Source organism: Cololabis saira, chromosome 12 (genome assembly GCF_033807715.1).
Source record: "Cololabis saira isolate AMF1-May2022 chromosome 12, fColSai1.1, whole genome shotgun sequence".
Lineage (NCBI taxonomy): Eukaryota > Metazoa > Chordata > Actinopteri > Beloniformes > Belonidae > Cololabis > Cololabis saira.
The window spans coordinates 6,006,385-6,021,725 of record NC_084598.1 but is presented as its reverse complement, the minus strand read 5'-3'; the positions used below and the strand labels follow the sequence as shown (position 1 = coordinate 6,021,725).

Below are 15,341 nucleotides of genomic sequence, written 5' to 3'. Positions count from 1 at the left end.
ATCCACTGTGATAACATCTACAAAAGAAAAACTATCAAACACAAAAATAGACTGTTCTATTTTTTATTTTTTACAAAAACAAAACATTACATTGAATATAATGAGAGTTTAACATGTGGACCAGAACCATGTGGACCAGAACCATGTGGACCAGAACCATGTGGACCATTGTCCAGAAATGAGGGATAACACATGAATAATTGCACACAGACTCTTGGGAAATGTTTCCCTTATGAAACAGTAAAAACAACAACAACTTCATAAAAAAAAGAATCCAGATTTATTGGTCATCTCCTCTTTCTGGAGACTTGTTCCTGCGCTGCTGCTTCAGACACATATCTTCCAGAAATTGGCATCGGGATTGTGGGCTTTCACCGACGTTGAACCTTATAAAGGACACAACGTAGCCCAAAGCACTGTACATCCTCCCCCCTGCTTGGGGATAGACCGTGCAGCGTGCCTGCCTGCCAGGTTTCATACAGCTCCACCCCCCTGCTGCACACACACTTACTCCCAGTTCATCTGCCCACAAGCTTCTGGTCTTGATACTTGAACTTGTTGATCCTACTCAGTCTTTCCAAAAAAATCCTTTGCAGTTACATTGCATACATGTTCTTTTTAACCCACCGGATGACTATTTGCATTAAAACACAAGATCTTCTTGTGTCCACATCTCACTAGGCTCACTATTTCAAGCATGTTTCATTGTGTGAGAGAGGTTTCACATGTTCTGCCTCTTCAGCTGCCTGTGTGGAGTCACATCAGGTCACTGGGGAGTCCTGGTGTGACCACAAAACTGTGGCAGTGCCTGGTTCAGATCATCTCTGAAGGTTTGGATCAGGTCTAGGAACATCCTTGATGTGTCCCGAGTACATTTAGCATTGTCCACTTGTGATCGGATCATCCACAACTTTTGTCATCAACGCGTCTGTTCAGCTTCTTACTAAACAGGAAGTTACATTTGTGGACATTTCTATAAACCTTTCTAATAAGAAAAGTCCCTTTTCTCTGTTCTTCATTCTCTCTGTCTGTTCTCTCTTTTCCTGCTCTGCCCAGCTGGTCTTCAGCAGGAGGTTCCCCCTTATGATCCAGGTCCTGGTCCAGGTTTCTCCCCCCCTTATGATCCAGGTCCTGGTCCAGGTCTCTTCCCTCCTAAAGGGGAGTTTTCCTTGGCACTGTTTGGCTTAAGGTTTTTCTCCCACCAAGGGAGTTTTTACCTGCCAGTTTTTATTTGATAATTGCTTGGGGGTCATATTCTGGTATCTGGAAAGATCCTAAAGAAAACTTATGTTGTAATAGACGTTATATAAATAAAATTGAATTGAATTGAATTCCAAAGTCACACAGATCCTACTTCGTTTGTTTGATTCGTTTAATCTGCCCAGGTGGTTGAACAGCGGCCAGGACGTTTGCTGGAGTGTCTTGTGTTGTCTCTGTGACTGTGGCACGGATTGACCCTCATACAGCAACACCGGGCTCTGCAGCCTGATAGGTGGGTGCTGTTCTCCAGTGCTCTGAACACTCCAGCAGGTGGTGGTAGTAGCGGAGGGAAAGCTGTCAGGGGTGGAGAGGCAAGGGCAGAAAACAACAAGGGGAGAACAACTACAGCAAACAAACAAACAAACAAACAAACAAACAAACAAACAAAACCATCAGGGGGGCTGTTTTATATTTGATATTTCCAAGCTTTTCTGTTTCTCAATCCAAACATTTGCCCCACATTTGACTGAAGTAGAATATTGAAGTCAAGTGGCTCCTGAAGGGATGCATCATTCACTATTTTACACACGTTTTTGGAGAGATAAGAAAAAAGGCCTCGAAATAAAAGCTAGACTTGCAACTATTTCACTTCTGACAGACAGAACTTGTGTGAGACATGAACATTATTTCAACATCTAATAGCGCGCCGCCTGACTGGAATAAAGTGTCCACATCTGGAGGCTCAAGGACTTGGACAGGTTTATTCACAAGGACGTGGACAGGTTTATTCCCAGGACTCGGACAGGTTTATTCCCACCAGTGGGGATGTAGAGGCGACAGACCGACCGACACCCCCACTTCCACCCGCACTTCCCCGTCCTCCCGAAAGATAGCGCCAGAATCCAAAGAGGAGCGACGCGTCGTCGAGGGGCGGCGGGGGGCGGCGGGGTTCTCCACCTCTGCCTGTGTCACATGGAAGCAGGATCCGAGCCGAGGGGAGCGCAGAGATGGAGGGGGCTTGAAGGACCGCGGAGCAGATCGCTGTCACTCGGAGAGACGCGCTCGGAAGCTGCAGGGCGGCGGCGCGGCGGAGCGGAGCGGACGCGCAGGGAAACGCGCAGGTGAAGCCCTTCAGCCCTTCCCCTCCCGGCCGGGCTGAGGAGAGGAGAGGACGGGGGTGCGAGGGGGGTCAGCGGGAGCTCTAGGAATGCCACATGCGGAATGCTGCATTCCTGCCCAGTGAAGCCCAGAGAAGCCCAGAGAAGCCCAGGAAAGCCGAGTCCACGCCTGCAGGCGGCCGAGTATGCTGGCGGGGAGCGCCGGGGTCCACGCCGAGCCCCCCCACAGCCCTGAGCTGAGTGAGTAGATGATAGCGCAGTGCTGAGCTGGATGTCACATTCATATGTGCCTATAGATCCAGCCTGATACGCACACGCAGCATCTTTTATTCATCCACGACGCACAGCCTGCAGCTGTGCCATTTATTGTATTTTATTTTATATTGTTTCCTCCCTGCATGCTTGTTCCCTGGTTCATCTGGTCATACATCCAACACACGCACACGTGCGCAGCCGCCCTCAGCAGCACACACTGCGGCGCGTTTTCTTCCCCAGATCCGTGTGAGAACCTGACGGGGATCTGACGCGCGGAGGGCGCAGGAAGCCCCCGATCACGCGCTTTTCCCGTGAGCGTGGAGCACACGGATCATTACCGTCTGCAGACCCCCCCCTACCCCCCCTCCAGCCCCAGCTCGGGCGTGGGGGGCTGGGACCGGCTCGGGCGGGTGATGATGATAAGTTGCCAGCTGACCTCGGGGACGCAACATCCTCCGCCAGCCGCGCTTTGATCTGGAGACGCGTCGGAAACGCTTTGATAATGAGAGTGGAGGATGTGGAGGATGGGGATGGGGATGGGGGGGTTGGAGGGGTAGTGGGGGGGCGGGGGAGAGGAGAAATCACGCTCCATGAAACAAACCCCCGATAAGAACCGCTCTGGGATCAGCTGGGTTATTGCTTTATTTTTTTCCTATCTGTTTTTACCTGCTTCAACTGAAAACGCCACCTTTAAAATCCCCCGTGCACGTGCACGTGTGCGCGGGGCCGCGCATCCCTAAACCTGTTGGTGTGAGGGACGCGGGGCCAGAGGCGCGGCGGAACCGGGCCCGAACCCGCCACTGATTGATGGGGGGGTTATTATTATGAGCCACGTACAGAGATCCTCCCTCGACACCCGCGCACGCACGCATGCGCGCACACACACAATCCATTCACGGATCGTCTTTATTTTCTCAGAAATGGACCCAGATGGTAAAATCCTGATTTCAGCATCTATGTTGTTACTATAGTTCACGAGGCGGTGTGGAGGAGGAAGATGCTTCATTCTGCGATGTGGTTTCATATTCATAATGTCAGACTGTGTGTGTGTGTGTGTGTGTGTGTGTGTGTGTGTGTGTGTGTGTGTGTGTGTGTGTGTGTGTGTGTGTGTGTGTGTGTGTGTGTGTGTGTGTGTGAGAGGGAGAGATGAAGCAGAGCTTCATCCACACAGCCTTCCGCTTTCTTCCTCACAGGGGCATGGTTAATCGTCGTTGCAAGCAAACATTTGACCTAATTCACATTCTCACACAATAGCAGTCTCCTTTCTCTCCCCCATCTCTCTCCCTCCCTCCCCCTGACACACACACACACACACACACACACACACACACACACACACACACACACACACACACACACACACACACACACACACAGGCCTTGCTGTTATTTGTGTCACAGAGGGTGAGGATTTTGGTCCACATGAACTCCCAGGTGGTTTTATCCAAACCTGAGCAGATTGGCGGGGAGCCGCTGCTGGCTGGGCCTGTGTGAGAGCCGCTCCAGTACTATTAATAATGAAGACACATGTTAACGCCACACATTCTCCAAGAAAATCCAATGTCTGCCGCTCGGGTGAACCGTGTTGCTCAACATGCAGTTTTTATGTGTTTTCCTTGACAGCCTTGATCAGTGTTGAATCATGAATATTCTCTTAAAGGGGAGGATTATGGGGGGCTTTGGATCTGTGCTAATTTCTGTGAGGTCTTCCAAGGGTGTTACTCAGCATGCTTCATCCGATGTCAAGATTCAGTTCAGGCCAACAGGTGACCTGGAACTAACAACTGTCATGATGAAATCATTTTTTGGTTAATAAAACAGAGACTCTATACCATATGAGTCACAGTCTGCTCTGGTGTTTTAGACTGAAAAACAGTCTAAAAATCCAAATTCAATCCAAAGTTTGGTTTAAAACAAACGGTTTGGATGTTTCAACCAGTGGCGTCAATTCAGTGGAAGCTAAGGTATGGCAAGGTTACGAGTCTCAGAATTTAACTAGAGTATCAACCAACACATCCAGCAAATACTCATCACAGAAGTCTGCTATGTAGCTTAACTGTGTGGTCAAGAAAATTGGAACTTTTTCAAATGCAGTCTCGCTCACTGCAAAAACTCAAAATCTTACCAGGAATATTTGTCTTATTTCTAGTTAAAATGTCTCATTTTTAGTCAAAAAATCTCATTACATTTAAAACAAGAGTGATTACCAGAAAAATAACTTGTTATTGGACAATTTTCACCTGTTTCAAGTAAATTTTCACTTGAAATAAGTAGAAAAATTTTGCGAGTGGGACAAGATTTATCTTTTCATTACAAGCAAAAAAAATCTTGTTCCACTGGCAGATTTTTCTACTTATTTTAAGCGAAAATCTACTTGAAACAGGTGAAAATCGTTGTTTTTGAGTCTTGTATCAAATGTAATGAGATTTGTTTTGACTAAAAATTAGACATTTTAGAAATAGGACAAATATTCTTGTTAAGATTTTGAGTTTTTGCAGTGTATAATAACTAGTGAAATCGATCATGTTGTTCTGATTTGCATTTGTAGTTATTCTATATGTATTAAGTAAAAGAATAATAAATACAAATAGACACAGAGTAATTCCATAAATGTATTTAAAAAACAAACATTTACATTTTCCCTTGAAGCCATGGCGACTGCCATACCTTATACCTAATTGACCCCCTTGGTTTCAACCACATGCATGGAGATGCTGTTTCGTTGCCTAGTCAAGAATGAGCGTCAGAGATTGACGATAGTGATCAGCGATGCACCAGTTTCTTCCCCACATGCAGGTAAGTCCTCAGTGTGTGTAACACCTGGCAAACCTGTGCCTGCAGGCGTTTGTGACGAGCACGCTGAGCATCCCAAGTAGCAGGGGGAGGCGGGGGCCCTCGGTGCTGGGGGAGCGGGGGCTTTGTTCAGCCGGTGGAGGGTGATTTCTCCGCTCCTGCTCCGAGCGCTCTGTCCGATTGGTTGGCTCAGGCGACGAAGCAGCTCTCGGGCCAGAGATTACACTGCAGTGCTGAGGCGTCACTCTGGCTAAATACCGTAGGCAAGAGGCAGGGGGGTAGAAGGAGAGAGGGATGGAGGGGTGGACCCGCTCGCAGGCGCAGGGAAGTGAAGGGGAAAACAGGAAGGAGGGGAAATGAAGCACCTGAAACCTCTTGCAGAAATGTGACAGCTTGTTCTCATCATTTTCTATCAGTGTCTTCAAACACCTGCCACGAGACTCCCACGCATGTCTTCCTCCCTCCTTCCTTCTTCACACATACACTTTCCCCCTTTCTTCTATCTCATTACCCTTTCTGTCTCCACTGCTCTGCTCTGTTGTCAAATTAGCACCGATACAGTCGTCTCAACACTGCTGCAGCTCCGAATTAAATGATCAATGATCCTAATAGATGCTAATTGCGTTTCAAATCCACCATATCAGCCTTCTCAGTAAAGAACTGCTTTGGTTGAGACCAAGAACAGAGGGATGCTTTAGTGGCGTTTAAAGCAGGTCACACAAACTGCCTGCTGAACTTAGAAGAAGAGTCTAAAATCAGCATGCAAACAACCATTAACAGGCTTGTGTATGAAATTTGTTGCAAATTGGATTTCATGCTGAGAACAGTTGGATTCATCCCTGGATGTCTACTGAGAGAAATGCAAATTGGCAAAAATCTGGAAAACATCTGTGTGAAAAGTATGACACATTAATGTTCAGATTTTGTCATGTGTGATTTTACATCTGTTTTGTTAAAGGAGACCTATTATGAGGAAAAAAAAGTATATTTTTCTGTATTTAAGTGCATTTATTTGGGTGTTTGAAGTTAATAGCAACTCAGGAAGTTTGATACAACAAAACCCTGCCACATTGTCAGAGGTGTCAAAAGTATTCACATTCATTACCCAGGTAGAAGTATCGATACTAGAGTTTAAAAATACTCCTGTAGAAGTTGAAGTATCAACTCAAGTTTTTTACTCAAGTAAAAGTATAAAAGAACTGGTTTCAAAACTACTTAAAGTATAAAAGTAAAAGTAATGTAAGGAGGAAAAAAGCCATTAAGGACAAAAGCCATTGAAAATGAATGCATATTAGTATAATGCAAATATATTAAAGAAGCATATATGTGTACTATTGAGCATTGACATGTGTTTCAGAGAGCAGGAGATATGATGACTAGTTGCCTATAAGTATTGTAATGGTGCAAAAAGTCAAACTTCAGAGGCATGTTATCATTTATCCTAACCTTTATTGGAATGTACATCCAAGTTTAGTTGCAGGAATCTGAGGGAACGGATGTAAGAACAAAACTGGACAAGAACATCTGAAACAACCACAACCAAATTCACTCTATCCGGATGGAGCAATTTAACTGGATAGTTTTTTTTAAAGGCCAAAATGAAATAGAGTAACGAGGCTGTTTTTAAAATGTAAGGAGTAAAAAGTACAGATAATTGTGTGAAAATGTAAGGAGTAAAAGTAAAAAGTCGTCTGAAAAATAATGACTCCAGTGAAGTATAGATAACCAAAATTTCTACTTAAGTAAGGTAACAAAGTATTTGTACTTTGTTACTTGACACCTCTGCACATTGTGAGGCCTCAATCTGACAGTTTATTATTAATTGAGCCAATCACATGTGCAGGATTTTGTGACATCACAGACCTTGATCAGAGCAAAAGTATAAACTCTCACCTTTACTGCCACTTCGTCTTTATATTCTGTAGCAATAGCTGTACCGTGGCAGTGGGCAGCACACCCGGTGGACGACTCCACCCTCTGAAAGCAGCTGCTGTTGCCAGAGCAGTGAAGACATGGTTGGTAAGGGAGCTGTCCTTCCAGGTGACCGCGGTCAAGTTGAAACGTCAGAAAATGAACCTTTCCAAACATACTAAACTAATACAAACTGATTCATTGCAATGCTGTATGCAGTATTTAGCACATAAAAACAACTTATTTTATCTGAATAAAACGAAGCAGAACTGTTGTAAACAGTAAAATTATCTGAGTATTGACTTTGTTTATGCAAGTAGCTTCCAGTTTGGGTTCTAGAGTTGGGGTAGGTGAGGTTTCTCCAACTTTCTGAGTTGGAATTCAGACATGAGGGGGCATTCCAGTTGAAATTTCCAATTTGAAACTTGGAAATTCCAGCTTCTGAATATAAGCACGCTATAAATGTGAGACCATAATTGTGAACTGGGCACGGCTTTTTATTGGTCCGAGCTGAAGAACATTCATGTTTCTCAGAAGATCAACACTACATTTGAACGTCATCACGGCCTCTTCAATCACAGATGCATAAGTGAACACTTTGAGGGTCTGTGTGTCACTGTAGCATTTGTGGGTGTGTTTGTGTCATAAGTGACCATAGACGAGAGAGTTGTGCTGTAAAAATGAGATATAATTAACGTTTATATATATTTCAATATAACATTGGAATTATTTTCAGAAAGATGAAGAGCCAGGGATCCTCAAGTCATGTTTTATTAAACCAAGTTAAGTCTCAAGTCTCTTAAGGGTGTAATGCAGGTTCTCTGACCTCTCAGCAGCATTTGTTTCTCTTAGATAACAGCATTCCTATGGAATTCCTAATCCAAAATGGTACATTTACATCACTTCTTACAATCTCATCCACATCTGTCTCATTTCTGCGCCTAGTGTGACGGTAAATGAGCCCATAACCTGATGTGGTCAGCAGTGAATGGGTAACCTGCCTGTAGCCGGTGTTGATAATAACTGGTCTTTCTCTTGGTTAGTGTCAGCAGGCAGCAGATTGTTTTAGCTGAAGAGGAAAAGTGAAGTTTCCCAACTGTTGTCATGGCGATTGTAAACCCTGACCCTCAGTGAGTTGTGAACAACGGTGTCAAACAAAAATGTTTCACATTTTCAGCAATGCAAGCCTAATCAAAGTAACCTCCCTTTGTTATAAAGGTCGCTATTGTTTCAAAGTTTACAGACATTCCAGTTCTGAAGTGGAAAAGCTACAATTTTGACTTTTGTTGGATAAAATGAAACATTGTCACATGCAAGATGTTTGACTGTGCAGCTGCATGTGATGCAGGCAGCTCTGCAGCCAGAGGCAGCTCTGCAGCCAGAGACAGCCCTGCAGCCAGAGACAGCTCTGCAGCCAGAGACAGCTCTGCAGCCAGAGACAGCTCTGCAGCCAGAGGCAGCTCTGCAGCCAGAGGCAGCTCTGCAGCCAGAGGCAGCTCTGCAGCCAGAGACAGCTCTGCAGCCAGAGACAGCTCTGCAGCCAGAGACAGCTCTGCAGCCAGAGGCAGCTCTGCAGCCAGAGACAGCTCTGCAGCCAGAGACAGCTCTGCAGCCAGAGAGACAGCTCTGCAGCCAGAGGCAGCTCTGCAGCCAGAGACAGCTCTGCAGCCAGAGACAGCTCTGCAGCCAGAGACAGCTCTGCAGCCAGAGACAGCTCTGCAGCCAGAGACAGCTCTGCAGCCAGAGACAGTTCTGTAGCCAGAGACAGCTCTGCAGCCAGAGGCAGCTCTGCAGCCAGAGACAGTTCTGTAGCCAGAGACAGCTCTGCAGCCAGAGGCAGCTCTGCAGCCAGAGGCAGCTCTGCAGCCAGAGACAGCTCTGCAGCCAGAGACAGCTCTGCAGCCAGAGACAGCTCTGCAGCCAGAGACAGCTCTGCAGCCCGCCTTCCTCACAGAACCTGTGCAGCATGCGGGCTGGCCATTGTTGTTACTGTCACGTCGGCGGTTGCGGCGTGGACATCCGCAAGGTTACGCCTGATATTAGGGGAGGGAACGACTTTCATGCTGGAAAAATGAAATAAATAATGTTCACGAGTCTCAAGTCCGTTGTGGAAAAGTCACACACACACGTCTGTGTGAGCTCTCCATGGGACCATTATTTTCTTTTATGGTACTCGTGTTTTTTCCCCTCCAAACAACGGCTGGAAAGTGTCAACATTTTAAGCCATTGTTTGGTTTGGTTTAGATTTTCACTCGGGAGACGAGACTACAGTTATGTTTGGAATTTTATATCATTTTTTCTTTCTCCTTTCTGTTGCTGCTGGGAGAGACTTTGTCAAGAAAAATACAGCGTTATGGTTAAAGAGCTATAAAACTAACTGAGTTAACGCTGATACCTCTAGAGAGTTCATATGTTGCTGTTGGAGAGCTCGTCAAAGTAAAGTGGGTTGATTTCTGTTTATTGGGGGACCGAATAGTTTATAGCAGCCTGCTGAGGCTACACTGAGAGATGGATGGAGGTCAGCTGGGGCCCGTATCAATGAGTGTGATTAGATCTGATGACGCTCATTACCGGGACTGATAACTGTAGGAGTGGGGGATAGGGCCGGCGTTGGCATGATCAGGATACATAAATCAACTTCTGCCAGATGGATTGAGGGCTTTGGTGACGCGTCCAAAACTTTAATTTAAGCACCTTACAAACGTTGCCATCAGCAGAGGTGTCAAAAGTATTCACATTCATTACTCAGGTAGAAGTATAGATACTAGAGTTTAAAAATACTCCTGTAGAAGTTGAAGTATCAACTCAAGTTTTTTACTCAAGTAAAAGTATAAAAGTACTGGTTTCAAAACTACTTAAAGTATAAAAGTAAAAGTAATGTAAGGGGGAAAAAGCCATTAAGGACAAAAGCCAATGAAAATGAATGCATCTTAGTATAATGCAAATATATTAAAGAACCATATATGTGTACTATTGAGCATTAACATGTGTTTCAGAGAGCAGCAGATATGATGACTAGTTGCCTATAAGTATTGTAATGGTGCAAAAAGTCAAACTTCAGAGGCATGTTATCATTTATCCTAACCTTTATTGGAATGTACATCCAAGTTTAGTTGCAGGAATCTGAGGAATCGGATGTAAGAACAAAACTGGACAAGAACATCTGAAACAACCACAACCAAATTCACTCTATCCGGATGGAGCAATTTAACTGGATAGTTTTTATTTAAAGGTCAAAATGAAATAGAGTAACGATGCTGTTTTTAAAATGTAAGGAGTAAAAAGTACAGATAATTGTGTGAAAATGTAAGGAGTAAAAGTAAAAAGTCGTCTGAAAAATAATTACTCCAGTGAAGTATAGATAACCAAAATTTCTACTTAAGTAAGGTAACGAAGTATTTGTACTTCGTTACTTGACACCTCTGGCAATCAGCCTCGGGTGTATTTTTCTTTAGTACCCACTTGCAAATATTACCGTGCAACCTGACAATGACGAGAGGGAATGTAATCTCTTTTATCAAGAGTTGTGATGTTTTCAAACTCACACTTGTTTGCTGTGTTGACAGGCGGCATGTCTTTACCCAAGTCGTGGCTAACAGTTGGTTAGCTCCTTGTGTGGGGTTTTATGAGGGTTTTATTTCCCGAATTTCTTTGTGATGGTACCCTCAGAAAGACTTTTGTTTTACCTGTTTAGCAGAAACATCATCTGTACGTTTGTGTGGCTTCTTGCATTCATTTTTCAATGTATTTTTTGAACATTGGTTGTATTCTATGCTGTCGCAGCTGGATTGCAGCACGTTTTGCACAGTGCTGTCCTTGCTGTCTGTTTCCCTCATCAAATCCAAAATGCAACAGAAATCCCTCCTTTCTTGTTTCCTCTGTATTTTTGGGTGGAACAGTGGCCGTTTCTCTAAAGATTACAACTAAATGGTATGCTTCACCATGTCCATGTGTCAAGAATTGGGCCGTCGCTTGAACGTGCGTAGACTTCTCATTGGTGAGCACGACTGTCACCCGGGATTGAGAGTGACTCTGAGACCAGTGAGCAGCCGTGCTTCAAGCATCAGACAGGTTGCATAATGTATACGTTCAGCCTTTGCAGTTTACTAATTGCATTGTTTCAAACTGAAGTTTCAGCTCAAATTTAATTAATTGTTCAGCCTGTTGGGAGCTGTGGTTTTTCTGTATTTCTGTCAGTAATAAGTCACTTGATTTCTCCGGGGGTTCTTGGTTTTAGGACTGGGAGGTTGGGGTATGATCAAAACATTTTATTTTATTTTTTAGGTTTGATACTGATCTACTTTATAAAATGGTATTTTATATGACTTGGGTGAAATGGTGAATTTGAACTTGGTGCGGCACGTGATGTAACAAGTACTCTACACAGTATAATCTTAGCAAATAGAAAATGATTAAGTTCAAAACATCAAAATGTCTCTGCTTTACTTTGTAATCTTTTATAAAGTTAGATATGATAATTGTTCCTCTTGGAAATGTAACCCTTCACAATTTTACTTCCTCTGATGGCTCTTACGCCATCATGGGACAGAGAGGTCTGGCTAGGGGTTAGGCAGGTAGCATGAGTAGGGCTGGGGATCGATTCAAATGTCAAGAATCGATTCGATTCTGATTCTTAAGATTCAGAATCGATTATCAAGATTTTGAGATTTTGCCGATATTGATTTGGGTTAGTGTTATTAAAACTGTTTTTTGAGCTGTTGCATGAATTATATGACTGTAGTTATGCAAAATATTACAACTAGTATTATATTGAGATTAAACACCAAGTATTGGCAGCTAATGATGCTGTAAGGACCAATCAGCTCCCAGAATGCTGATAGAACTGCTTTCAGAAACATCGTGGGTCAGAATTACCAAACAGATCCAGGGAGGAAACAGAGACGGATTAAATCGCTTTTATTTTTTCCCACATTCCGTTTTTATTTGTTCCATTTTCGGTCTATTTTGGTTTTTAACTTTTGAGCATTTGGTTTTTAGCATTTTTTGCAAATTAACCCCAAGACAGTATATAAAGTAATGAAATATAGACAATTTATGCAATTATAACCTAACACTTTAAGGTTTTCATACCTTTAAACATATTTAAAGGCAAAAACATGGCACCAGTTATTCTCATGCCCAACAAAACATTCCGTTTTTGGGGATAAACTAAAAAAATAACCAAAAGTTGTAATGTAATGATGACAAAAAAAAATACATAAATAAATAAAAGAAAAAAAAATCAATCTTTAGACATATGAATCGATTTTTAGGAATTAATATGAGAATCGATTTAGAATTGGGAAATCAATTTTTTCAACACAGGCCTAAGCAGGAGCAGAAAAGGCTCATCTCCATCCTTTTTGTCGACTCTGAGACTTTCACGTATATGTCTTTTATGTATTGTAGAGTGAATGTTTTTGATTTAAGCTTCCAAGTCACTGAATCATTCCAGCTGACTAACAGACACCGAGAAGTGCCAGTCTCACCCACATCTGTGTTCTATAAATAGATCTGATGTCGCTTCAGCTCCTGGGACTGACATATACTTTTTAGTGTAATGAATGTACTTGAGGAGACTTTTAATATCAAAAATCGTGTCTATCCCTCCGTCTTTTTCTGCATGTCTGTCTATATCTCAGTCTACCTTGCGGGGAAACAACCCTGTTCAGTCTGGAGGCAACATTAAGCCCATATTGATTTCATGATATAATAGCATTTACATATCATAGAGATGTTATAAGATGTACGTTAATGTATCTTGTAATAGCCGTAACCTGCCCAGCTCTAGCTGTTTTGACATTTAACTTAAATTAATTTTGTTTTGTTGTTCCCCACTGTCGCCTCGTGCTTGCTCAGGATGAAGATTGCAGTTAAATTAAGTTCCTTATCGAGCCTGATTTTTATGAATTGGCGATACAAGGAATTTTGAATTTGGACCCCAGTGGAATAAACTAGATTTGAACTGAATTGTAATGAACCTGATTCATTGGACTGAACTGGTCCTGGTCTTTATTCAGGGCAGGAATGCCCCCCCCCCCAAAATAAAAAAAGACCAGAGAGTTCCTGGGTGCTCTGGTTTCCTCCCAGTGTTCAGCGTGGTATTGTAAATAACGTGATTCTAAAGATAACTTTTGTTGGGAATTGATGCTATAAAAAAATTGTGAAATGAAAAGTGCACATAAATAATTAGTTAAATAAGGCAGTTTACAACTTCACAACAATGTACTGTAATCCAAACTAAAACAGTTCAGGTGGTGTGATAGTGACACAAACTCCCTCAAGAAGTTTTAATACTTTAATACAGTAGATTTAATACTTCAGTGAATCCATTGTCTTAGGAAATAAAACTGAATCAAATGATGATACAAGAAGATATTTTTATGAGCCTGGGGTTTTGTGCAGATGGCAATGTCCCCTTAAGAGTAACTTTAATTGCAATTCAATTAAACTTAAAGGGGACCTATTATGGCATTTAATTTCTATTTTAAACAGGCCTAGAATGTCTTAAAAACAAGCTTTTGATTTCTTTTTCTAAATAAATTAGAAATTCAGCCTCTGGGCCATGTCTTTATCTTTACCGTTTCTAACCTCATTATCTATGAGGGATTCTGAGTGGGCGGGGCTATGATAATGAGGCTCTGTGCTGATTGGCTGCCTGAATGACGTGATACACCGCTATGAAAAAATGGTGGAGCTGGCGGAGTTAAGGCTGATTTATGGTTCTGCGTTACACCAAGCAGCCAACGCAGAGCCTACGGTGTAGGTTATGCGGCGACGCGCGCCGTACCCTACGCCGTACCCTACGCCGTACCCTACGCCGTACCCTACGCCGTACCCTACGGCTATAGGCTCTGCATTGATTTAACGCGGAACCATAAATCAGGCTTTATGCGATGCGAGCGAGCGTCAGCGACCTGTCCTAACTGGCCGCAGCGCTGCAGCGCTGCAGCGCCGTTTTGAGCTGAACATTTGACGGACGCCCTGCTTCTATTTTCTTCCTGTCGCTCGTGTTGAAAGCCGGTTGAAAGCGCTGTAGGAAACAGTCATGGATGAGGAACGGCTGATCCAGTTAGTTGAAATGAGAAGTTATCTCTATGATTCCTCCTCATTTCACTACAAAAACCTCAATAAAGTTCAGCTGCTGGAGGGAGATGGACAGAGTCCGATGTCACGCAGTGCTACGATAGTCGGACGCTCATGCAGTTACACGGTTTTATAGTTGTGGGCGTGGTTTGCATTTTGGTTACGTAACGAAAATGCACAGAATCTTATTGGCTCGTAGATCCACATCACACTGGATGGCTCATCCGGGCGGCTGTACAGACACTGCAGAATCTGGTTTCTTTCCTCCTTCTCTGAGTTGGCAGGCTGAGGGGAGACCACTTTATATATGTTAAAGCAAGAAAAAACCTGTTTTTCATAATAGTTCCCCTTTAATCAAAAGAAAACACGTTTGCATGCAGTCCTCATGCAGAGGGAATTGCATATTACTATGTGCAAGTTGGTTTTATTACAAATTGTCTTTCTTTTTATGAATTCAACACAGAGGATGTGATTTAATCGGTATATGGATGCACTCAGACACCAAAGATTCTGATGATAAATGAGAGGAGACAAATGTGTCAGAGGTGAGTCACGAGAACGGTTACCTGAACACCTCACCGGGGCACGCCAGCCGTGATTAATTGCCAGCTGAATTCTGTGTGACTTTTACACTCAGATATTAGATCAATAGTCCTTTTAGGTGACGGTGAGCAGAGCAGAGAGCAAATACATGTTTATTTACACAAGTGTGAAATCAGAGCTCACTTATGGATAAAACAGAATGGCTGCTCTCGGCCATTTAACTTCACTTCATTTCATTTATTCTTTATTTCATTCAAAAAAATAAAACAATTCAATACAAATACAAATGTTCTTAAATTGTGAATGAAAAGGGAGCAGAAAGAAGAAGAATCTTATCTGATCTGCCCCTTTTCCCAAGAAATAACAAATTAAAAATTAAAAAAAAAACAACTAAGTGAATAAAAAACTAAAATAAAATAAAATTACGCCGTCTAT

The 15,341-nt window shown here is 43.1% G+C and overlaps 1 protein-coding gene across 2 annotated transcripts in view; it reads left to right on the top strand.

Annotated features, from left to right (window-relative positions):
• Positions 1 to 2,170: 2,170 nt before the first annotated feature.
• si:dkey-70p6.1 (uncharacterized protein LOC570575 homolog) overlaps positions 2,171 to 15,341 on the top strand; it is a 30,938-nt gene continuing 17,767 nt past the window's right edge. For both annotated transcript variants that reach the window (XM_061735263.1, XM_061735262.1), the window contains exon 1: positions 2,171 to 2,558. The gene's annotated coding sequence lies outside the window, so the exon portion shown is untranslated. The remainder of the gene's footprint in view (positions 2,559 to 15,341) is intronic.